General features: G+C 40.6%; 1 protein-coding gene across 16 annotated transcripts in view; it reads left to right on the top strand.

Moving 5' to 3' along the window:
* Positions 1-314: 314 nt before the first annotated feature.
* Positions 315-26302, top strand: part of NRCAM (neuronal cell adhesion molecule) — a 145238-nt gene continuing 119250 nt past the window's right edge. For all 16 annotated transcript variants that reach the window (XM_059473274.1, XM_059473280.1, XM_059473287.1 and 13 more), the window contains exon 1: positions 315-398. The gene's annotated coding sequence lies outside the window, so the exon portion shown is untranslated. The remainder of the gene's footprint in view (positions 399-26302) is intronic.

The raw sequence follows: 26302 nt of genomic DNA on the forward strand, positions 1-26302 counted from the left end.
CGATCCCACCCCGCTTTTAACCGAGGCGGCGGCGTCAGGGAGCGACAGAGGCAGGAGGCAGGGATGCCCAAGATGGACGCGCCCCGCGCCCCCTCAGGTGCGAGGGACCCGCGCCCCGCCCCGGCCCCGCCCCGGCCCCCGCGCCGCGCGCGCGCCCCGGCGCGACTCGCGCAGACGCGCGCGCCCTCCCGCCTTCCCCCCCCCCGCTCCACGCGGGAGCGCGCGCTCCCCGCGGCGCGGCGGGGGCGGAGAGGGGAGGGGAGGGGACAGCGCGGGAGCGCGCCCGCCGCGGCTCTTCTCGCCGGGCTGCCGAGCGGGCAGCAGCCGGAGCAGCAGCAGCAGGAGCGCGAGTACTCCCTCGACCCTCTTCTCCCCGGGCAGAGGGGCCGCACCTTCCCGTGAGTACAGACCGGGCCGTCTCTGGCACCGCGCCGCGCATCACGCACAGTGAGCTGCCGCGCCCGCTGTCGCGCCGGTGTCACATCCATCCCCCCCGCACCGCCGGTGTCACATCCATCCCCGCGCACCGCCGGTGCCATATCCATCCCTCCCGCACCGCCGGTGTCACATCCATCCCCCCGCACCGCCGGTGTCACATCCATCCCCCCGCACCGCCGGTGTCACATTCATCTCCGCGCACCGCCGGTGTCACATTCATCTCCCCGCACCGCCGGTGTCACATCCTTCCCCCCGCACCGCCGGCTCGGCAGCGAGGAGCCGCCCGGTCCTCCGTGGGTGCCGCGGCTGCTCCGAGGGGGCGGGCGCGGAGGCAGCGCTGAGCCCGCCCGGTGCCGCGGCGGCCGCTGCGGGGCTTTGTTGCGGTGGCGGCCGGTGGCACCTCCCGGGGCGGGCGGGCAGGGCCGGGCCGGGCTCCGCGGCTGCGGCGCGCCCACAGCCATCCCCGGGCGGGCTCGGTCGCCATTTCGTGCGCGGCCCGGCGGGGGCGAGGGCCGGGCGTGTGCGGGGGAAGGAGCTGTCGGTGCTGAACTGCCGCCGTCCGCCTTTCGGCTCTTGCGCCTTTATTTATCGCCCGTACTTTTCTTTTTTCTTTCCCGGCTCCTCACAGTTGCGATTTTATTTAGGTGTAAAATAGCTACAGTGTGTCTGAATTGCGGGCTTTTCGTGTTTTTCCCTATTTTGGCTTCTTGAAGGCAATTAATGCAGAATATCGTGGTGAAGTCTGTGCACCGAGTGCGCTTGTCTCTTTGGTTATAAACTAATAATTAACCAAACCTTCAGCTGACGCTGAAGTCTTCAGCATAGATGTGTTAGTTTTGAAGTCTGAAATGTGTTTAAACCAAGGCTTTGGAGTCTAAGTGTAAACAGTACCTGATTAATAATGCCAAGCTGTTTAAATATTTAAGATCATAGTGTGCTTCAGCCCAGTCAATAAGCCTGTTCCATACTGACAAGTACTCTGTGAAAAGAGTGCTGTTGCTTAGCTCTCTGTGTAGTTGGATAAAACAATGGAAAATGTGATATATAGCTCTGCAGTGAAACCTATAGATCATGACATGATGTTCTTTTATTCCTAAAGGTCCAGCTTGTGTGTGTTTATTCAAAACAACCTCCTACTGAGTGAAAAAGCCAGTGTCAAACACCTGGGTTTCTTTTTTCTAATGTTCTTTATGCATTTCTTTCTCTGTCTGATTTTGATTCTTAAGTATATTGTGGAAAAGGTAGATGAAACCTGAAAAATTTATTGTATCCAGTAAGTGCACTATTAATAATTTTGACATCTCCCATAATTTATTGTAATAGATATGATAATTTATGGATAGTAGTTATATGGGTCTGTGCATAAAACAGGTCACTGTACGACATCAGAAATCATCTGGACTGTCTTTTGGGTTTGAGAGCAGCTTATATGCCAAGAGGCCGTCTTGCTGCTGTTCTTTGGCAAAAGATATCAGCTGGAAAGAGAAAGGTAGTTCAGTGTTACACAGCTCAAAGGACCTAGAAATCAGAAAACTGACTTGCAGGTGCAGCACCTTTTAAATATTTGCCTAATGTGTTTGATGTTATCATTTGTGTGACTATACCTCAGGCATTTGTTTAGTTTTGAATAGAAATTGCAATGCAAGTGACCAGAGCTCCTAATGAGTGTGATGCTGAAGTCTGTGAAAGTTACTTATTTGAATTTCAAAGTACTTTGAAATTCTCTTGTGTGTCTAAAATTAGCTGTCAGACTGTATCAGTATAGAACTGGGAAAGTGTTACATTCTGAGAATATTGAATGTAAAGAAGCAAACCCAGAAGGCTGCTTGCTGGGGACAGAGCTTGGGATCCATTGGATGGGTTCACATTCTGGGTTGTGCAAAGGCAGGGTAGCTAAAGGCAGACTGTGCAGTTGTGTCACCGCATCGGAGGGTGGAGCGGTGTGCACCAGCTGGTGCTAAGGATGGAGCTAAAACCTTCCTCACAACTCACAGATAAATCCACAACTAATCATACTCATAATAACATCTTAATCATACTCATAATAGTATCTTAGCTCTGTCATTAGCATTACTGGCCTCAGCAGAATTATTCAAAAGTAATAATGTTCAAGGTGAATGAGATCACCAGAATCTGAGCCTTAGATACTGTTCCATATTTTCTTGGAGAAAGTGTATTATTTATCATATATACCACAGCTTGTTTGACAAAAAAGGGTGTAATAAGAAAATTTGGCTATTTTTAATGGTCTTTATTTTAAGAAAATGAAATAAATCCAATGATGCATATTGATACCTCCTGCTAGCTTGTTGCACTGTGGTGTTTCTCTTTGGTGCCCAAAAAGGTGACAGCAGAAGTTTTAGTAACCAAGTTAAGAGTTTCTTGGGGTTAATGAGATGTCTCTCTAATTGTCAGATTTTATTTTGAGGATTCCAGTTTCAAGTCAGGTAATGCATGTTGCCTTTCTTCCTGCTTTAGCGAAATGACTCGCCATGGTATCTGGACATAAATTATGTTGAATACAATAAGGGTTTGGCATTTTTTGAGCATTTTGATTGAGCTCAAATAGCTGAATCAGTCTAAAAATTAAATCTGTTTTGACTGCACCAGTGAAATTGCTGTTATTCTGTAGTTTTATTAATCTGTCTCAAATCACCTTGAATTGTGATTACTTAACTTCCATTATATTGACACAGTTCAGTGAAATTGTGCTGTTCAGTTTTCACTGGACTTGTTAATTTCTTCACGTTTTATGAACAGAGTTGGTAAAATGGGAAGGCATAAAGAGGAAAGTATATCTTGGTAATGAAAGCTGAGGGAATAATGTAGGAGGTATTGTGTTGGGCAATATGCAATGAATTTGATTTTGCCTTCCTGAGTGGGCTGATAGTATTAACAGAATTTTTTAAATACTTTCTTTGCAGTGATAATTTGTTGCATTTCAAATTGGTGTGTGTATTGCCTATTCAATTCAGTATTCAGGACATTGCAACTTCTGCATTTATGAATACTGTCTCATAAATGTGATATTAAGGGAATTTGTAAGGAGTTAATCTCCAATAATAAGATTACATGATGCACCGTAAGTTTTGTCCTGCAGTTTGTTAACCAGGAAGGGATAGTTGCAAGCTAGCTGTCTTGCTTTCTTCTGAGCTACTGGAGGCTGGCTGAGCTTTCAGTTATTTACCTCAATAGAAAACTGAAAGGGAAAAAGTGAACAAAGGAGGTCTGTTTTGCCTGTCCCACTTGCTGGGCTGTTGTCTTTGCCCTTTTCAGTGAAGGAGGGGGTAGAGCTGGGTCAGAGTTGAAGAAGACTGAAAAGGAATTCAAGACTTATATTGAAATGTGAATGATAGCTTAGTTTGAGCACCGAACACATTTGTTAGGATTGACTTTTTTCTGTCTGTGGGAGCTTTAACTGACAGATGGTGATGGACTGGCATATAGACTGCTAGAAGGTACAGCTAGATATGTGTTCAGACCCTGGTTAGACACTCAGTAAACAAGTGCATATCTGATGAGACTTTTAATACTGGAGATACTGATGCTAGACACTGTGTGACACACTAGACATTTGATTGTGTGAATTAAGGGCAGACCCCTGCAGCTGGCATACATTCAGGCTTACTTGTCTAGCCTAATTGCATTGCAAATACTCCTCTGGACTGATCTTTAGCTTCTCCCTTCTAGTAGATGTTGAATAAGTGCAGAAATGTTCATCTGGATCCTCTATTAACTGTTGTTAAGAAGCTTTCAATTTTTTTTTTTTTTGTTTTCTGTATGAATTGGGATGTATCTTAGCATTCATTTCGTGAATACACTGTTTTCCTACACTGTTTTGGTTTTGAAATGGCTCAATTCATAATGTGGTTACAGCTTTCCCCTTGTTAACTTTTTAGTATGGAAGCATAACAGCTTGAATTATAAAATGTTTCTGTAAGAGCTCACAGTACCCCCATTCTCCTTTAAGCAACTAAACTTTATATTAAAAAAGCAGCATTTGATGCAGAGCATTTCAGATGCATAAAAATAGCCAAGAGAGAAAAAAAAAAGGCTAGTTCAAGTTATGAGGACGTGATAACTTTAAAAAACAGCCTCATTAGAAAGGAACTAGCTGTCTAAATTGTCAGTTACATCAGACAGAATTGGTACAGATGTTGTCTCTCTAAATTCTGTAAATACTCATGTAAGACTGCTGAATTTGGATGCATCCCAATGGGAATTGAGTTGCCCTTATACTTTTTCTGCATCACTAAGTATACATGGCTTTTAATTTCCTTGGGTTTAAAGTATGTAATTGTTACTGCTTGAGGGGGGGAAAAAAAGCTGATGCATAACTTCCCGGTAGCATGAGTTAGTCTTTGGCCACTAACTAGGTTTTTCTGGACAGCCAACCAAAAAATACCATTTTCCTTTAGACTGTTACCTAAGTCAGGACATGACAGTGTTTATACATGAGTATGGATTGTCTTTTTCTGATCTGTGCCCCTGACTTCAATTTTGTTTTCTCTGTGCTTTCAGTGCTGCTGTGTTTGTCCAGCGTGATTCTGAGGGTTCACAGAGAGGAATCCTTTACAATGCCCTTTACTGCCTTTACAATGTGACAGCCCTGCAGGGCTGTGTGTCTGTCTATTTGCAGAGGTGGTGTGTAAGCAGTGAGTGCAGGAGCCAGCCTTTCAGCACCAGACCCGGAGTCAGGAAACAGTTCTGGTGGTGGAGGACAATTCCATGGATTTAACTGACCAGAGCACAGGGGCTGGCCAAGGGGAGCCTTCCCCACTGAGTGCTGCAGCATGGGCAGGGTAGTAGGAACCAACAAAATTCAAAAGACAAGGATAAACAAAGACCACTTTTCAAGAATGTTTAAAAGTCCAGTGGTGTTCATCAGTAGGCTTGTACACGAGTTTCTCTTTGTAACAAGATCAATGGTTCTCTTTGCTGTTTCTCCAGTTTAGAAGGACTAAGAAGTAGAGTTTCCCACCCTCCTGCTGTTCATATCTCTAAGACAATCAGAATGCAGGAGGTGCTTGATGTGCATTCCTTCTTAGAATTTTCAAGTGATAGCAGGAAGAGGAAAGCTTGGCCACAGCTCTTCTTTGGGTGTGATAAACAGGTTTAGTGACTAGGTTACTGCCACTTTGAGTAAGCTGTGAGTCCCTGTACCCAGCCCCACCACCACCTGTAGATCAGTCCAGTGGTCTCTGGAAAAACTAAATAAATAATAGAAAGTTAAATCCTCTTTTATAGGTGCTCTTTTGAAATGGGAGTAATTTTTAAATTGTGAGATCAGCTGAATTTAGTATATTTTGTGGAATTTGTTACATGGCAACAAAAAAATCAAAACCCAGTTTTCCCGTTGGGTGAGATGAGATGTAGATAGGCTGTGCTAGCCATTTTACTGATTTTTCATCTCTTCTGACTAGTTAAGTCCTACTGAAGCTGAGAAAAGCAAAATATATTCCTTTTCCTTTCCCATCCTTTCAAAACTGTACAAGATTTGAGTAAGTTTGCAAGAGAGAGCTCTTCATGAAAAGAGAAGAGAACAAAAATGTAGGTTTTGTGTGCAGGGCCGAATGCCCTGAAGCCTTCAGGCATTCTTGAGTCTTGGAGCTGTGAATTTTGTGTTCTGGTCCAGCTGCTGTGAAGAGCTGTGTTCTCTCCACGGAGGAAGTTTTTTACAATGAGAACAATCAGCCATTGGAATAATCTCCCCAGGCAAGCAGTTGATTCCCCAACACTGGACACTTTTAAGATGCATCTGGACGGACTTTTGAGACGTCTTGTCTAGACTGTGCTTTCGCCAAGAAAAGCTGAACCAGAGGTCCTTGAGCTCCTTTTCCAGTGTGGTGTTTCTGTGGTTCTGTGTTATGTTCTTGAGGCTCTTACAGACAATCCAGAGTCCTCCAGGCTTCTTTCTGCTGCAGGTGTCATTATTATTTCCTTGGGCTAGGATTGGTTAGGGCATGAAGGCAGATAAGAATTATCACTATTGCTGCAACTCAGTCTCAGTAGTACTGCAAGGGTGTTTGGGACACCTTTGGGCTTGTGAAGAAACTCACCATTCATACTGGAGCTGTATGTAACTTATGTGTAGTTTGGTTTGCTTTTTGCCTGCTGTAGTGATTGTGTCTTTATAGAAATTTCTGTACAGTGCAGCTCTGACACCTGTAATGTGAAAATAGTCTTTCAAATATTCCTACTTTCCCTCAGAAGCATTTAATGTGTTTATGGACCTTGGAGTCTAGTAGCCAATATTTCAATGTATTATGAAGTGTAACATCTTTCCCAGACAACACCAAATTTATCATCTCAAAGTAAATTGAAACTTCAGTTCTGTTTTTCTTCTTTTATGTTGCTGGAGTAATTAAAAAATGATATCTAAACTTGGTTCTAGACAGGGACAAAACAAGGAATGTCTTAACTTACATGTGAGCTATTTCTGCATGATAAAGTTGAAATGTAGGCAGCTGGCTAACTGGAAACCAAGCCAGTCCAAGGAGACTAAAAGCTAAATATCTATTAGACCTTGTTGGTGGTAGTTGTATGAAGTGCATTTTTAACTTAAAAAGGGATAAAAGTGTTGGAACATAGAAGAAGAGTGTGACCACCAGAGGGCAGACACTGTGTAATGACTCCAACCCAAAATCCTTAGAAAGGAGTGTATGCCTATAAAAATGCAATGAGATACTGACTGAATAAATAAAACAGTGAAAAGGCACAAAATTTCATACACTGACAGAAATATAATACTGTTTAGTGTTTAAGATGAAAGTAAATACATCTGCTTAGAACTCACCTGAGGATTTGTATTTCAACAGTGGAAGTCAGAATAGTTCATCAGATCATGCAGTTGACCTGTAAATAATGAGTTCTTTAACTCAACTCATTTGCCTTTATATTGAGTCCAGTAATTTTAATTTGAACATGTTTTTCATTTGGCAATGAAAAGTAGACTCCTTTCTCAATAGTTTCTCCCTTGTAGTTAAAAGAATAAAGAATCTCTCTGAATTAAATTTCATGTTTTCCCGGATATATCCCAGGATTTGCATATAATTTTATTTTATTAATAATATCTGTGTCCTTTCAAGTGTGTAATTTAGCTCTTCAGAGTATTATGGAAAATATTTAATATTACAGACCTTAAATGCTTCAATAAAGTAGCCTTTTTCAGGAAAGCTGTAGTGTAGATTTTAGTGAAAAATGATGTGTAGTAATTTTTACTTAGCTTACTTGATAGGAATGTAGGTGTTTAATTAAAGTAAGTGAATATTTTGGGTTTTACTGCTCATGCACTGTCTCAAGTTACAGTGATAGTGTCTTTTCTTTGAATTATTTTCCTCTAAAACCTAGACTGGTTTTGTGAGGAAAGAAAAGCCTTTAACCCCTTGTTTTGAAGCCACAATATTTTTTGCAATCATGTCTTAAAAGACCTTTGGTTGCTCCCTGGGGATCTCAACTCTACCAGTTATGCTGGTACTTTTTTTTACTACTAAAGTTTTATGTAATTCACAAGCTTCTCACCTTGGCATTGAAATACAGGAGTAGGTTTCTTGTCACATCCAGAATTGACAGGATCAGACATCTGAAAGGGTATAATGGGATTAAATATGAATATACAAATCTTAATAACTCATTCACTTGAATAATGTGTCGTCGCTTCCCCTGTCCCCCATGTCTAGAAACCTAGAAACACCTGAAAATAAAATCAGAGTTGCAGTCAATAATTGGTTGATTTTTGCACCTTAAAAAAAAGTAAAGTGGCTAAAGTAATGAGGCCTGATAGCTCTCTACAAGGGCTCGATTCTATCCCTTAGATACAGCGGCAGAAACACTATTGCTGAGAACATCTGCAGCATCACAATCTGTTGGAAGTTAAGTGGCTGCCAGGGCCAATGCCAAAGTTCACATTAGTAGGAAGATTAGTCTCTGTGTTCATTATGTTATCCAGACATTTGTGTGTTTTTTTCCTGAGGTAAAGCTGTCCTAAGAGTCAAACATTCCTGTGAATTCCCCTACCCACTTAGTTTAACTGAGATTGTATTGAAAGACAGCACAACAGTTACTAATCATACTCAAGACAGCAAACTAAAGTAAATAAATACGATTTTTTAAATTATTATAAATGGGAAAGTTCAAATTGCAAACTAATAGGTAGCTTCCTTGTTTGACTGTCAATAGAAAGACATATTTATTGAAATGGAAGGGAGAAGACGAAGAAAGTGCTGAAACCAGAAGAAAATGTGAAGATAAAGTGAGGGGAAACAGAGCAAAGAGAAGCCTGGTTAATTACATGCAAATAGGTACTATGATTTCTTGTTTACTAAAACAAAACTTCAAGCTGTAGTTTTAGTGAGTGCTTCTCAAAACTCTGAAGTATTGTCTGAATTAGTAAAGAACTAAGTTTAAAAAAAAGATTTGTAAGATTCTTCTCCTAAACATTGTTCATCTGTTCCTTTACTTGCTGCTTACTAGTGTAAAAATGACCTTTCTGTGACAGTCTCTTGATCTATGCTCCAGTGATTATTCTGCACACATCTGAGTTGTGACAGAACACTGGAATGAAAATTGCAAAATAGTACAAGAACATATCTCTCTGAAGATGCAGAATAATAATGATCCCTCAAGTTGAGTGCCTGGATTATCCTGGATAGTAGAGAGGATGGAGTGAGGCTTCTGTTTCTGTGATTATATTTAAAAATAGTTGAATATTTGCTTTTATTAGTCAAAGATAAATATCTGTGGTAATGGGAAATAATTTATAATTCAGTAGTTGTGGTGAGCTAGTGCACTACTTTAATTTTTGATCCTTTTCAAAAATAGAATTCAGATTAGTGGAATTAGGAAGTGTTTGATTATAATTTCAGTAATTCTCCTCAGTTTTAATGTTAATTTATTTTTATAATTAACTATGAAAGGTATTGAACTGACGGCCTTGAAATATGACTTGGAATTTAAACATTTCAGTACTTGCAGCATATTGCCATTTGAATATTACTATGGGAAATAGAGATACTGGTAATTTTTAACACTGAATATCATTGGAAAGAACAACCCATCCCTTTTCAGACAGAACTGAAAATGTAACTCAACCTTGGTAATGTAATTCAATTTCTGAACACTAATCCTCTAACAAAGACTTGAGCAGAGCACAAAATGAAACACTTACAAGTCTATAAGTAGGACCCAGAAGAGCAACATTTTTTACTCCCTTTTCTTCTTTATCCCTTCATTGCTTTTTCTACCATCCAGTGATAGATTTTTAAATACCTGCTATTCAGGCATAGGCAAGTAATTAGTATGTAAATCTTACTCTGAGTGCAATTGGGTGTTAGTAGGCACAGAAATGTAAAGTAAAACTTACAGTTGCCTTTTAAGAAGGCTTACATTCTTAATATAATCAAACGGTCAGACTTTGAAGTATCTTAAAATCTTTGTTGTCTAATAACATCTGAGTTTTCGTATAAAATTATTTTGCAAATTTGAGTTTTGTTTGAGACTGTGGCTCTCTGTCCATACATTACCAGTCCTAATGAGATTGTAATGTATGATTACAGCTTCTAGACACAATTGATGGGTACTATGCAGTACAGTTTTTTAACACTTAATGCTTTTCAAGAATATTAAATACTGCTCCACTAAATAGATTCATATTGGTGACTTTTGTTACTGTTTTATGATGTCACTGTTCAATACCACAGTTTAAAAACTCTGTGTGAAAGAACACAAGATTAGCATAAGTATTCCACTTTCAGAAGCCCTTCATGTAGCACACCTTGCTCATCAAAAATTTCCTTTGCTGTTAGAGAAGCTGCATTTGAGGTGAATAATCTTATTGGTGATGTGGAAAGGAAAGCTTAGATTAAACTAGTTTAATTCTGAGTAACTTCAGTAGCTTCAGTACTGGAAAGCTAACAACTATACTGTAAAGAAAATATAATATCCTGCAGATGGCTGAGGACAATGCCACTAATACTGAGTTTGGAGAGCCAGCATGGCCAGATTATCCTCACTGACTTCAGCATGAATGGATGATATTCTGTTGTAGTGAAGTTACTGATTAGGTACAGAGCTTGATGACAAAAGGTGATGAGTTTTGAGATTTCATTCATTTTTGTTATACTTTGAGCAGGGGGTGTGTTTGGGTGGAGCTTCCCTTGCACATCCAGCCAACTGTCCCAGGAGCTGGTTGTGGCTTTAATGTTACACTGCCAAGTTGCAATCATTAGAAGTATCATCATACAATAATTTTAAGTAAAGAGATTTCCATTATGTGTATTTCTGTTGATTCTTCAAGCTGTGATTTCTGCCAAGGTTATTTCTATTAATTTTTCAGGCTATGTATTAACTGTGCTATAAATGTAGAAGTGCCCCAAATTGACTTCTTGTGAGCAAATGTAGGTAAGAGAGCAGGAGAGTAACTTTTTGTGCTGTGGTGTCTGATCTGAGGTCAGTGTTAGTGAAGGGATTTGTGTCAATTCATAGTCAGCAGTCCAGGTGACTTCTTTGTTACACTGCTGAGAGTTCTGTAACTACTCTGTGCATGCATGTGTTATCTCCATGGCTTTTTTAAACTTCTGATAATTATCTGATCCCTTTACTGCCTTGGATAATTGAAATAAAACTATGCCTATAGGGAAGGAAATGAGGGTGGGAGTGGCACCTTCTGGGGTGATGACCGTGCTTGCACATCAGCACTGGTTCCCCACTGGTCCTAAGGTGTAACCTGTGTTCGGGATTATGGCTGCTCATCACTGTCATTCCAAGCAGTCATGGTTGGTCTTTAAGGAATAGGAAAACTGTTGGAATTGCCTAACAGTGTATATGAAGGAATCAGACTAAGAACAAACTTATCTGTGATGGCTGGGTTTTTTGAGAAGCCTGAGTTGTGAAGCTGATCATGCTTGGACTGACTGAGAACCTGTGATGTGAGTGGTAGGTGCAACCTTCACTTGGGAAATACAGTTCTGATCCTGTATGGGTAGTAATTATAAGTACTTGCAGGAATTTGCAGTGAATTCACTTCAGCTATTTCAGAAAAAATGTGTGAGAAATGACTGAAGTTCTATTTTTCCATCTGGTGTCATTATTTTAAAATTGCATTAAAATCTCAGTGTTACTGGCTTTTTCTGGTCCACCATCTATGTAAAATGGGAATGATGCCTCTAGGATCGATCTGAAGCCTGAATTGGGCTTTTGATAATTTGCTGTCATTTAGTTCACTGCAACTTTGATAAAACAAGTATTTCTAGGGACTACACCAGAAACCTAAATTTGGAAACCATTAAGGAAGCAACACAGATGCAGATGAGGTAGGCTTAACGTGTTGACAAATTCTGTGAGATGACCATAGTGTTTCCTTGAAAAGGACAATGCAATCCCTTGTCTCCAAATAACTTTCTCAATATTGTTGCACAGTCAGACAGCTGTTTGTTTAAAGAGTGAATGGGAAAGGTAATCAACTAGTTTCTGTTGTGTTGAGTAATGCTCATTTGAGGAATCTAATCTCTTGGATAGGGTCTGATGGTCCTTTATCACCTGGTGGTGGAAGTCTCTTTGTCTGGATTAAATGAGACTCCGCAAAACGTTTTCTACTGATTACACATGATCTGTTTCTTTCAGTTTACCATAAACTCTATTCCATTTTGAATTTCCTGGCTGTCTTGCTTATACACAGGAGACTGCTACGTAAATAGGAACAGTTTCAGCTGCCTGAGGGAATCTCTGGGAATGCTGTATTCTCAACATCAGATGCTACTCATGCTTGCAAGCAGCTCCAGTTGGCCTGTGCACAGCTGGAGCTGCCGAGGGAAACTTGAGGGACTGTCCATTATTCCCAGCTGAAGGGGTCCTGTTTACCAGCTGCCTTGTTATAAAGGCAGGTGAGAGTTTATTCAGTCATCATGCTGTGCAAATGCCACAAGGAACTGATTTGAGATATTTCATTTGAACAGTTCCTGGTCCATGCTGGGGCTGATGAGTAAGTGTGCTGGGTGTGCACACAGACACAGCCATGGTAACTGTATGGTGTTTTGAATTTAATTTGGTTTTTCTCCATAATTATAAATTCTGTATATCTTGCTACAATATAAAATATATTGGTTTAGACAAAAATTTGGTAGTAAAATCAGGATAAAGGAATGGATACACATTTTACAAGCTTTCAGGAAAAATTTTGTGGCTGTTTTCCTGGAAGCAGACTATGTCTTAAGTGGTTTCTGTGCTAATGTTAATTGCTAACTTTACAGCCATTGCCACTAACAGCATGTAATATTTCAAACAGCCTGCTATAGCTTCTGAAATGGGATGCCTTTATCCTGATGACAGCATGGTGTACAAATGTTAGTACTTCATCAAGACTGTATAGCAGTAGAGTTGGGCACTGGGAAGCTGATGAAGGCTGGGAGGGTATTGCCACACATGTAGCCTTTTCCCTGAGGCACCTGCTTTGAGCTGCAATCAGAGATGAGACCTTGGGGTACTTGTTACTCTGCTGAGTGTGTGCCAGACTTGGTAGGACATGCAGCACTTGTATTTTCAAATTTAATTCAAATTCAAATTTCAAGAGACCATCAGACTAAACTGAACCAGATCAGGGCTTGGAACCCTGTTGGACTCCAGAGTATTTTTCTGACAAATGTTACTGCAATAATTGAACATATCTGTAAATATAGTGTTCATTGTGTGTTTATGCATAATAAAGTGGAATCCTGTCTTCATAACTTAAATTCAGCTGTACCAGAATCTGAACTATCTGGTATGGGGTAGACCTGCCCAACAGAACTTTGTTTTTAGCATTTTGCATCTTGTTGAAAAATAAGAACTCACTGAAGACCAGTCCAATGAAATCCTTGTCTGTCTTTCCTTAAAAGCATTAAGGAATCATTAGGATATTGTATCTAACTTTGAATTTGTTCCTTTGCTGAGCAGAGTGGGAGGCAAATGTTTAAACCAGGTGACTTCCAGAAATCCTTTCCAACCTTTACTATTCAAGTTATTCTGATGTCTTCTGTCCATTTCAGAGCAAGTTTGTCTGTTGTTCTTCTGTGGACAAATGTTTCAGAGTATTGGAAAAAGAACTTTTTTTTCCAGTGACTGGGTCACAGAAGAAGTGGGAGATCCTGGTTCTGTTGTGTTTTGGTTGTTGGGGGTTTTTTGTTTGGTTGCTTTTTTGTTTGTTTATGTTTTGTTTGCTTTTTGTTTTGGTTTGGGGTTTTGTTTTTGTGGGTTTTTTGTTTTTTGCTGGGCTTCATGGGATCTCAGTCAGTTCTGTGTTCTGGGTTCTGACTGCCAGGACCCAGAGCATGGTATGTGAAAGTTTTCATCTGTCCTGAGCCCCTGTGCAACAGGGAATGAAAGGCTGCCAGATTGTACTCTCCAGTGAGCCTGTATTCTGTAATAAACCTTCAGCAGCCCCGTTCAATCAGCCCTTCTTATGGGGAGCTTGATGATGGATCCCCCATCAATCATTAAATGTGTGCCACAGCCACCTGGCTGAGGAGGCGGTCAGCAGAATTATCACTGTTTGTGCTTCTCAGGAATTGTGATCCCCACCACATCTGACTTCTGCAGCTCTTCAAGAGAACTCTTGTAGACTTCAGGTGCCTAATGACATCTACTTAGGGAGCTGTAGAGTGCTAGACCAAAGCCAGGTGTTTATCTGCTCAGAATATGTGTTGTGTGCACAGCTGGGGGAGTGAAGTTGACTCTCTAGGAACTTCTAAGGCTCACCTGGGGCCTGTGCAGTGTACTTGGATATCTGCCTGCATTCTGTGACTTTTTTTATGCTACAAACTAAATTGCTGTTCAAAATTTAAGTGGGATAAGGTGAATTAGCAAAAGGTTTAGTATTAACTCCCTATCATAAAGCTATCTGTTTTATTAGTGGCAAAACTTTGTTTTGTCATCATATCCCATGGATGTGAGTAATTAACCAAACTGGAATATTAGACTCCAGTTTAATTTCCAAGGATAAGTGATGATAACTCTCTAATTTAATTTATATTTGTACTAAAATACTAAACTTCAGTTCATACAACTGTGCTGTTTATGTATACCACAAATGAAATAAAGAAAAAGCCCCAAACCAGGTCTACTATGTGAGTCCTGGTTTGGATGCTGCATTTGCAATTAGAAGACATTGATTTGATGTCACAAGTATTTTTAACAAGATTTACAAAATGCAAATAGCATTATGTAAGACAGATTACCTATGGCTTTAATACAGGATTGTTTTTAAGCCAGAGGCTACATTTTGCTGGGTTATGTATGTTTAAAACCAAGCACATTAGGATTAGGCTTGGCAGAATACCATTTTCCAAATCCTTTATATTTTAAGGTTAGATTACTTCAATTTTTAAATTTAAAATATGAATTGAAAATGTGAGTTTTGATTGTTTTTAAAATAACTTTCAAGGTGGATATCTTCTTGAGTCAGGATTGTTACAAACAATCTAATTTGTGTTGGTAAAATCAGAAATTGCTGTAATCCATCATACATCCATAAAGTTTTTTTCTAAGTCAGGGGCTACTTGGTTCCAAAACCAGCAGAAAAGACCAAATGCATTTCCTGCATAGCAGAACATATGTGGATAATGTGTCACATTGCCAAGCAAGTCAATCAAGTGTTGGCTTTGCAATGAATCATGAGGAAAATCTTACAGGCACTTGAACTCCAAATAATTTCTCAAAGGCCTCATACGTACAGTATCAAAAGTTCTTGACCTTTAGGTGAATGAGATTTCAGGAAACTTACACAGCTGGCGTGGAACAACTTCATGTGACTCTGCATTGTTGTCATTGCTTTATGCTCTGAATGCCTGAAATATGGCACTCCCTAACAGAGAGGCTAAGAAAGTCTCTGACAGTGGTAATGTTTCCTGCTGGAAAGCTGAATTGTTGGATGTACTCAGCAGCCAGGGTTCCCTATTAACAGACTTAACTGGAAGGATGCCTTTTTGTCCCCCCAGAGTAATTTCAGTTTTTCTGTTTCACATATCTTATGCCTGGTTTCATGCAAATATGTTGACGTCTGGTTTGTTCACCAGATTTCTTCCAAACTTTTATTACCCTAGTGTTTTTCCCAGGGAAACATTTGGCAGCATTTCCTGCATTGCAAGGAATTGTACATACAATTTAATATATAGACGCCAAGGAAGAAAAAGTAGAACTTAAGAGGAAAAAAAAAAAATTAGCACTTGTCAAGTGCTAGTATTGCGCTTAAATATGCAAGAAAAAAAGCCCCAACTTGTACTTTGCATGAAGATAGTTTATTCTTCCTATTTAAATAATAAAAGTTCTTGTATTCTGTGACATGTATTCTCCCTCTGCCATTTCTAGGGAGCATTCAGATAGATGTTCATGTGCTTTTCAGTGGGGGATTGATGATTATTTCTGACACCTGAAAAGTGGATTCTGACTTTCAGAATTTTAGTAATTTCTGGTAAAAATTGGCTGGAAGGCACCTTAAGAAAAGCTCCTTTTAAGTGATTACCAACAATTTACATTCAAAGAGATAAAAAAACCCCAATGGAGTATGAAGCTTGATGTTTCTTAAACACCAAGGAAGCAGCTGGAAAAGCCCATGGCTTCCTGCAAAGCTCAGCTTTCCTTGTACCCCTCAGTTTTAAGCAGGCAGGAATTAATCCTGGAGATATTGTGCTCTCAGCTCTTAGATGACAGCCTGGTCAAGGACACAGTGGTGTTTTGCATGGCTTTCAAACCTCTGCTCTTGAATAGGTGGGATTAGTGGGGGTTCTTGGATTTAACAGTAGGAGGGGAATGGGTGTGGAACAGCACTGTGATGGAGCAGCAGTGATTGCTTCCTGGAGTGACAGTGCTGCTGGAAGAGATGCCCCTTTCTCTTGTGCCTGTTCAGCTACAGGTGTTGGCTTGTTTTTTTTTTCTCCAGCAGGTTCCTTGTTACCCTCTGTGCTGCCTTTTGGTCAAGCTGAGCAGTGTGCAGAGCACATGTGCCACAGCCTAGGACAAAGCATGATGCAAAGGGGAGGTTTCATGTCCTCCTGTCAGAAACTATTTCCTTTTTTTTGGACTGATACAGGAAAGGGGTAAACATATACCTGTGTAATAGATACACCTTCAGAGTGACACCTGCTAGCCTCCACCATGTGTAAACCTTACCCCATAAACTCATTTAAATGAAAAAGAGCTCTTTTCATGGGTACGAATGAGCCAGAAATTGCCAGGGAGTTGTTAAGCAGTGAGTTAGCAGAGCTGAGGTAAATACAGCAGATGACTAGCAAGTTCTCTGCTGTCACCATCTCACACAGGACATAAACTGAGCTGTTTCCTCTGAAAGCAGGAGTGCCAGTCCACCTGGAGAGGCAGAACCGCTGCTCTGGCAGCTCTGGAAAGCTTAAGCTCTACTGCTGAGTCTGATCCTCCTGGATGCTGTCCTTCCTTGGAGAGGCTGACACAGCACTCTGAGGAAAAGGACACAGGTTTGTTTTGTGCCGGGGATGTGAGCAGGGTGATGATCTAGCCTTCTGTTTTGCAAAGCTGTATTAAACCAGTGTGGCCCAGCCTGTGTTACTGCTTGCTCAGCCTGTTCTAGGGATCCAAACAATTAGCTATAGATAATATCACCTAATTCCACTGTGAAATAAAAGAGAATGGGTGGTCAAAAACCTCCTGACAAGAGCTGTTTTGCTTCGAATAATGCAAATTAAGCTTCCTAGCCCAGTGAGCAGGGAGCTTTTTGCCTGTAGCCACAGGTCTTTGTTCCCTTTTCTGACAGACTGCGTATCCATTCATCTCTCTGATTAGGAGAGCTGCTGCTACAGTCAGTCAGGAATGGTAAGTGTGTGTCTGGTCTCGCTTGCATTTAGGAAGTCTCTGCACAAGCACATTTAGCTGTCTTTATGTTTGGGCTTGTTAATGGTGACAACTTAAATAAATTAATTTCCAGAGTAATGCTTACTCCAGTCCCTTTTTCAGACATGTGAGTGAAAATTGGTATCTCTGCATAATAGAAGTGCTAAATGTATTGCAAGAGAGGGAATACTTAAAAGAAAATACTTCTTTTTTTTTTTCCTGGAATGTGGTATCTTTAATATGATCATTTTGAGAAAACAGAAGTTGTACTCTATTAATTCATCATGGCTTTTGGTGAGTCTTAGTAAGAAAATATTTATATCCTAAAGCCAGTTTTTTATACCTTTGTCTATTTAGAAAGCCATCTATTAAAATGATATGCGTTGTTTATGATCAGAGAAGTAACAATTTCTATACATGAGAAAAAAGAGGCAACTGGAAGATTGTTTTCAAAACTGTTTCCAAGTGTGGCTGTAGACTTTTTTCCTGAGATTTGGGGGAGAAAAGTGGTTTTTGAAGGAGAAAAAAATATTACACTCCAGATGCAGGTGCAGCTGAATTATACTGTAAATATCAGATATGTATATGAAAAAAAATTTAAAAATCCTCTTCTGTTTGTGTGTTGTTTTCCCAGTTCTTGGTTTGTTGTTTTTTTTTTTTTTTTTTTTTTTTTTTTTTTTTCACCCAGTGATGTGCATTGCACTGACTTTGGTCTAATCATAAACTTAAATGCTGAACATAAATTCAGTATTTAATTCTAGATATTTTTTGACAATTCACAATTCATTATGTAGCTATTTTTTGTTTGACTTTTGGTTTTGCTATTTTATTGTCTTCTGTTTTTCTGCAAGGCCCTTCGTCAGTTGTAGCCAGTCCTTATAGTTACGAGGATTTTGGAGCTCTTAAAGGCTCAGGGTTTACTCCTTTTCCAGGTCATTTCTGAGTACACTGAGCAGCATGAGCCCGAGCATGGATCCCTGCTGGACTCAGGATAGCCTCCCTTCCCTCCAACATGATTTCCTAGTTTGAATTTTAAAGCTGCTCCTCTCAAAATAAGCAGTATCTGTAACGAGGGCTCCAAGCTTGTACTTTTTCCTCTCCCATGCTTAATGCCTGGTCTGCATTTAGCAACCAGTGTTCAGTAGCAGTGCTGTTAGATAATTTCTGTGTCTACTTGTTGCTGTGGTTTTAACCTGCTTTGGTGTCCTAAAATACAGACTTATACTGTGGGACACCATTAACTCTAAGCTGCTGAAACTTGGAATAGAGAACAGGGGGAACAGTGTGTAAGGAAGGGCACAGTTTAGATCTGTTTTATGCAGTAGCTCGTTGGAAATAGTTGGGAAGAAGTTCATAGCTGATTACAAATCAATGTCCTTTTTTTCAAGGTGTAGTACTCTACTATGTGTTAGGATTTTAAATTATTTTTAAATAAAATAAATGAAAGCCTGATAATGGATGTTCCCATCTTCAACAGCAAAACATCAATTCTGCTTTTGAATTTCTGCTTTTTATAAAATGGATATGGATACTCAGACTGAATTACAATTATTGTTTTAATTGCTTATGGTATAAATGCAGAAATCAAAAACACGTGACTTCTCGCTCCCAGAGATATAATCATTTAATGATAGTCACAATTTTGCATGATTTTTCATACAAACACTTGTCCCTCTTCAGTTGCTGAGTCAATGTATGGTGACAATTGAAGATGAGGTCATTCTGAGTTCAATCCATTATCTAATGTTACTTACCTTTGCATCATAAAAGCAGAACTAAAATGTACCAAATTTGCAAAATGGCAAGCTGTCTGTGGCACGATGGGGTATTGTTCTGGGTGTGGGAGCCAGGTCCCAAAACCAGCCTGTAGAGGTGGGGAAAGTGGCAGCAGAGCTTCTTGCCAGTGAGAGGGTGGTATGACTCAGTGCTCTCAATGAGCACGCTTGACTTCTGAGTGCATTTCCAGCTTTTTCTTGGATCAGAATAGCTGTAACTTTGGGGCAGCCTGACAACATTGCCTTTCTGTGTAGTCATGTTAAGAAAGCTGACTGATTCAGACTTCTTTTTAAATAGTTGCATGTGTAGTGGCTTTTCTGGTTTTGCAGTGCGTTGGTTGTTGTGTGCTGAGTTGGACTAGCAGCAATTCTTGGCTATAATATACTCTTTTGCTTGTGTATTTTTTCCTTATGATTCAAGTTTCCAATAAATTGCAAATGCCTTCTTTGTTGTCTATTTCTCCCCTCCTTTCACTAGTCAGTGTCAGTGTAAGGGTTTCATTGGGCAGGACACTAAGAAAGGACAGCCAGTTGGAGGCAACAAGAAAATGAAACCTCAGAGTTCTCAGGGGATGATAAGTGACTGGCAGTGGCAAGATAGCAAGAGATTTCTTTAAAAGAGCTGTATGGAAGAAGCAGAGAACTAAAAATGTTTTTAGCTATATTGAGAGAAGAAACAGATGGCAGACTAGAAAACTAGGGGAAAAATGGCAGGAAAACCACATGGAGAGGACAGTGTTGTCTTTATGGCAAAATTCAAACGGAGAACAAGAAAATAACTTTACATTGTAACATAATAGAAGGCCATCAAATTTCTCCGGCAAAATTTGCTCCTAGTGAAGCCATGCTTGCCATCACCAATCACCCTCTTATTTTCCATGTGCCTAAGCATAGTTTCCAAGAGTATTTGCCCCATGATCCTGCCAGACACAGCTGTGAGATTGGCCTGTATTTCTGTGGGTCTTCCTTTTTTCCCTTTTTAAAAATGGGTGTTATGTTTCCCCTTTTCCAGTCAGTGGGAACCTCATGGGACTGCCATGACTTCTCAAATGTGATGGACAGCTTAGCAATTCCATCTGCTGGTTCCCTAAGGGCGTGTACATTGATCTCATCAGGTCCCGTGGCCTTGTGCACCTTCAGGTGCCTTGGATGGACTCAAACCTGATCTTCTCCCGATCTCTTTCACTCTCCCAGTTCCTGCCTTTGATGTGGGTGATGTGCTTGGAGCAGTTGCCTGAGCTCACTGAGTACCTCAGCCTTCTCCATATCCCAGGTAACCAGGTTTCCTTCTAGAGAGAGCCCACATTTCCCTAATTTTCTTTTTATTGTGGATGTACCTGTTGAAGCTTTTTTGTTGCCCTGGAGAGATGTAGTTCTATCTGGGCTTCAGTTTTCCTAACATGGTCCCCAGTTGCTTGCACAATCGCTCTGCATTCCTCAGAGGCTCCCTGTCCCTGGTTCCACCATCTGTAGATTTCCTGTTTGAGTGTGTCCAGGAGCTCCTTTTTCATCCATGCAGACCTCCTGGTGGTTTTACCCTCTTTTTTGGGATATATTATTGCTGAGCTGGGAGGAAGAGATCTTTGAATATTAACCAGCCTTCTTAGGCCCCCTTCCCTCCAGGGCTTTATCCCATGGTACCCTACTGAGCAGATCCCAAAGAAGTGACCAAAATCTGCTCTCCTGAAGTCCAGGGCAGTGAGCTTGCTGTGTGCATCCCTTGTTGCCCCAAGGATCCTGAAGTCAGGGTAATCTGAAGTGGCTGGTGTTGCCCCTGTGGCATCTCTCACTCCCTGTTGCACTGTTGCTCCCAGGCTCATGTTTATATACTTTGAAAGGGAATATAAAGAGCCCACATTGTCTCTAGGGCAGGAGCCTCATGTGGAAGAGGTTTTCCCTCAGCCTTTTTCTTATCAAAGAAATATGCAATTAAAACACAACAGTAAGTCCTCCCATACTCTTTTCCTGGGCTGGATTCATTAAATAAATCACAGGCTGCTGTAGTCCTGTCTCTGTGATCACAGACATGCTGGTGCAAAATCAAGCTGACAGATGAAGGCAGCACGAGGCACTGCTGAAGAGGAGTCTGTCCCAGCTCTTTTTTCCCCAGAGTCCCTGAGGCAGTTCATCCCAGCACAGTAACCTATTTCATTCTTACTGGGCTGGGCTGCAAATTTCATTAAAATACAAGTTAAATTATATACAAAAAATATTATAAGACAAGCTTGATTAGGAGATGAACTATAAAATTCATATTACCCCTAGGTGTTGTTTGATTATTATAATTTTTATTTGAATTTGAGAGCAATTATCTGTTCTAACTGAATCTTGATTTCTAAAAAAACAGGGATTAAAAAATCAAATATTTTAGTAGACATAAAAATCTTAATTTTTGTAGCTGATTTGTGTCTGTTAGAGCCAGAATTTTTTACTTTTTTTAAAGTCACACTGTGTGTAATGTTCATCTTTTGAATTGAGATGTCTTGGATACAGTTAGAAATAATGTTGAATCTTCAGTTTATCTGTGAGGTCAGTCTTACACCCTGTAATGATAGTAAATTTTTTGGGTTGATTGACTGAAATGGGCTGGTGTGTTCATTGAAAGGAGTTCAATTATTCTACCCCTTGGCTTCTGAAAAAGCATAAATGCATAAGATGAGTGTGAAACTCCCATGTTCATATGGGTTATGTTCTAGGAAGCGTCTGTGAATAAAGGGGAACTCAGACTGTCCTGCCTGGAGATGCAGAAGTTCACGCATGAGGAAATGGCACTTTGTTTTGGTTCTACCCCAGAAAAACAGGCCTGTGGCCTTTCCCCTTTATTTCTTTCTCACACGTTGTGGGTTCTCACCTACGTCATGTGTTACATCACAAATTCAGGTCAGACAAGACCTGCTTTGTCAGACAGAGCTCTAATTCACCATCTGGGAGGAGAGACTTGGCCTGTGCCAGGGCAGCAGAGCTCGTGTGAGTCTGAAGTGGGCAAAGACCAACCCAGACTCCAGTGGGTGAACATTAAACACGACCCTTGTGTAGATCTAGTGGTTAACACTGTGAGGCTCCATTTCTTTCCTGGTGAGATACCTACCTGTTTTCATGGATTTCCATCGACTGGAATATTCATTTTCAGGAAAGCTTGGAGTTCACAGAAGGGGAAGATGATACTTATTTTAAACTGATTTTAGTCATTCTCACAAATTCCCTCATATTTGTCAGTTGCTCTTTCCATATGCACTTACCAGCACCAAGATTTTTATGTACATTTTTAGGTGTTTGCATGTAAAGACACTTCTATTAATATTTAGTCTTTTACCTGTCTTAATGCTTGTTCAGTTTGGCTGGAATAAAGAGACCTGACAATCATACTGTGATCTATACCTGCCTGTGATCCACTACATTGTGGAACTCTGAGAAAACTTGCTCATAGATTTATGGAGGTGCATGTGTTAAAGGCCATAGTGTTATCTACACACTGTGACAATTTACTTACAATTAACTTCACCAAAACATTTATTTGTTTTCTGATTAAAACATTTGGTTATTGGTGTATACTCTTACCAGTTTTGTTCTGGCTTGACCTTTAATACAGAAATCTACTCTTCCTCAGTGCTGGTGATTTCAGAGAAGGAAAGCAGTTCAGTGACTCATGAAGATGCTCCCATAAGCATTTGTGGCTTATTAAATAAGGCTTCATTTTAGTGATACTCAATTTTGATATTTAATACTGTGTTTCAGAATAAACCTAAATAGTTATTTTTCAGCTTTTTTTTGGTTGGTTGCTTTTGGGTGGGTTTTTTTTTTTTTTTCCTTCTTTTTGTTGTTTGTTTAATTAATCATTAATCTTGGAAAAACATGAAGGTGTTTCTCTAGGAAAGTGCTAATCACTGGGAAGTAGTTTTACTGCTCCTAGTATTATACCAGGAAAACCGGCTCTCTGTCAATCACAGTGGAAAACAAACCATGTTTGTTATTGTATGGTTAAATCTTAACATCACATAACGACCAAAGGTTACTACTCTCTGAAAATTCTGCATACCTTGGCGTTTTTTGTTTGTAAGATCATAATAGCTGCTCCAGGGGTGGAAGGGTGTTAGTCTGGACAGTGGAGAGGCTGAAGTACCCACCTGAGGTGGAAGGCTGGGTAAGCTCGGTCAGGGAGGCACAACAAGTTCCCACTCAGTGCTTGGCACTGGCCCTGCCTGGACTGGGGCTGTCTCCTGCTGTCTCCAAATAAGGCTTTTTTTCTCTGCCATCCTCAGCAGGTGCCTGGAGTTTGGGTTAGGTTCAGTATTAGATCTAAGCCAGCCATATGCATTCATGCATTAAATGGGAAGGTGACAAACTCTCTTGGAGTTCAGGGTGCTGGGTGCGTCTAAACTCTCTCCAGTAAGCAGCCTGAGATCCCAGCATGAGGTTGGGAGACCTAGTCTGACTGCTCACAGCCTTCCCTCCCAGGCTTGGCAGGGTTTACCAGCCCAAGGCAGCGTGGAGAGCCTGAGTGTGCTGTTCCTCACAGGGTATCTGAAGCTGATTATATGCAGATTTTCATACAGAGCTGCTTTACATGGCTGTGGTGTTGCTGAGCCACCTGTACCACGCTGCCTCTGGTACTGTGACCCGCAGCACAGAGGCCAGCTCATCCCTGTCACCCCTGTGGGAGTCAGTGCTGGGTCCCACACTGCCCTGGAGATGCAGGTTTGGAGCACCTGAGCTGTGTCAGGTGTAGCTGTGCTGTGCCACGGTGCCAGTGGAGACCCAGGGGCAGAGATAAAGCTTTGTTTGAGACAGTCTGAGCCTGTCTCAGTTTTCATGTCAAGCAGGAAAGTAAGTATGGATAGCTTGTAATGAGTGGGGGTGGAGGATAAAAATGAGAGATAAGAAAAGAGAAAAAGTGTGTTAAAAGTGCATCTTCACTTGTGAGAGAGGGAAGTTTCTCTAGTGCAGGAGGAGAGGATGTGAATAGTGAGATTTTCCAGTTGTGAAACCTGCACTGTTTCTTGTGTTTCCTGTTGATAGTGGTTTGCTAGAAATGATTCAGGGGCTAAACTGTGTGGTCTCTCCTTCAAGAGAAATATCTTAGCCCTGCCCAATGTCCTAGGCAGCAATAAATGACACTTTCTGGTCCTGCTGAGTGCCCCAAGGAGGAATATCTGCCTCCTTCTGCCCTAGTGACTGTGTGCTGGAGCATGCAGTGACCCACCTACAGCAGAGGAGGTGACACTTCTCTCATACTGGCTCATGTGGCTGAGATCAGTGCCCTGGGAACAGGAACAGGGTGGGTTATGTTCTGTCAGGGAGGAGTGGGTGTAGAACCAGGAATGCAATGGTCTTAACATGCATAAGATAATTGTGGTTTCCAACAGGTTTGGATCCCAGATGATCCCTGCTATCCCATTGTCCAGCACCAACTCAAATAAAGTAATAATAAGTGCTACTTCACTGGGCGTATGAAGTAGGAAGATCCTTCCCCTCCTGTGAAGTATTTACCTGAAATCTAGGGCAGAGGTTTTTTCTCTGGTCTTCTTAGAATTGGAGTTTTAAATTTCACATAGAAGTGGTTAAACACTTGGTTGCCTAAACAAAACAGGGAGAGAGAAAAATCCCAGTTGGTTTTTGCAGTTCACACCAAAGACTAAGTTTGTCTAGACCTTTCCATTCTACTTAGCTTTAAGAGGAGGAGTTGCAGTGTAATATTTTGTTTGTTTCAGGCTTTTTTCATTTCTGTTGTTTCATTATTGTTCATGCAATTAGGTCTAAGAAACTATAAACTCTAAGAAGGAAAGGGTTTTTGGATGGAGAAAAGTGACAAAATATGTATTTTAAAATATTTTTTAAAGCTTTAAAGTATTCATTTTCAGTTGAAGGTTGAACAGTGGAATAATTTTTATGCTATGAGAGGAAGGTGTGGTGTTTCAGGGTGGGCTATTTTGCCATACAGAAATGTAGAATTTTCATTTCATGTTTATTTAAGTATGGAAAGATGTGGAAAGCAGAACTTGGGTGTCAGGCTCAACAGGAATTCTTATGACTTCTTTTCATGTTTCCGTCCTGCTTAATCTCTTGTAAATCAAGAGAAGTACCTTGTTATACTTTCATATAATGTCATAGTTTTCAGTCATGATTAGTGTGCTTGATAGGCATTCTTATTTCTTCAGTAATTAATAATGAGTGTCTAAAAAGTGTTGGATTTTTTCCTCTGCTGCATTTCATATGCTGCTTGTTAGGGAAAGCTAAATGACTTCACTGCTTTTGGCCTCTTTCAGTTGTCATCATTGTTCTGTAATCAATTCTAGGATGCAATATTGTCATTCATTTCAGTCCTTTCCCTTCTCTGTGAAGACAGCCAAAGATGCCTGTGTATCAGAACCACCTTTGTTGAAATAATCAGTGAGGTTCAAGATGATTTATAGGAACCAGTGGGCGATCCCCCCTTTGTTGGGGTGTCCTTTGTAATCCTAAGGACGACAGTCAGCGTGGTGTGGCAGTGAGTGGGCTCTAAAGAGCAAGGGTGCATGTGGGGTGATTCATGGAGTACTGAAACAGGATGACTTCAAGTCAGGCTTTTCTAAGTTCAAATGCAAAATGCAGAGAAATGTTTTCTAAAAGTACAAACTTTTTGTACTTTTGTTTGGGAATGTGTGTAATCGTCATTATTTTGCATTTCATTTAATGTGTTAAACCAGCCCGAGACAGTTGTTGAGTTTGTCTGTGCTTCCCCTGCTGTTGGTAAGTGTACTGCCTCATTAACTTCCTGGCCTAACAATAAAGACCTTGCAAAGACTTTTGTGTATCGCCAGACAGATGATGCAAGGCATAAATACAGCCTTGGGAACATCTTTAGTGTCTTTCTTAGTGAAACCTGAACATAAAGGTTGGTGTTTCTAACTGGCAGGATTTCAATAGACTTGCATCACTGTTGGAGCCTAAGTAAATTTTTTTTTTCTTTCTGTGCTCCTCAGATGTGTAATGGAGGAAAAAAATTACAGCATTTCACAAGGCAAGAAAGAAAATCCTATCTGAGTGATGGTTTTGGCACTTTTTAGTAGGAAGGAGAGTGATGACAATAACCTCCAGTTCAGATAATAATTCCCAGTTATAATTATTTGTGATAATGTGCTATATTAAGAATTCTATGCTTTTCTGACATCATTTTCAATTAACTTAATAGCTGTTAAATTTGACTCAATCTCTCTATGCCCTGCTTAACATGTCTTGCTTTGGAAGGCCTTGTTTTCCTCATTAGCTGTCTGTATCCTTAA

This window comes from Ammospiza nelsoni, chromosome 5 (assembly GCF_027579445.1).
Source record: "Ammospiza nelsoni isolate bAmmNel1 chromosome 5, bAmmNel1.pri, whole genome shotgun sequence".
Taxonomy (NCBI): domain Eukaryota; kingdom Metazoa; phylum Chordata; class Aves; order Passeriformes; family Passerellidae; genus Ammospiza; species Ammospiza nelsoni.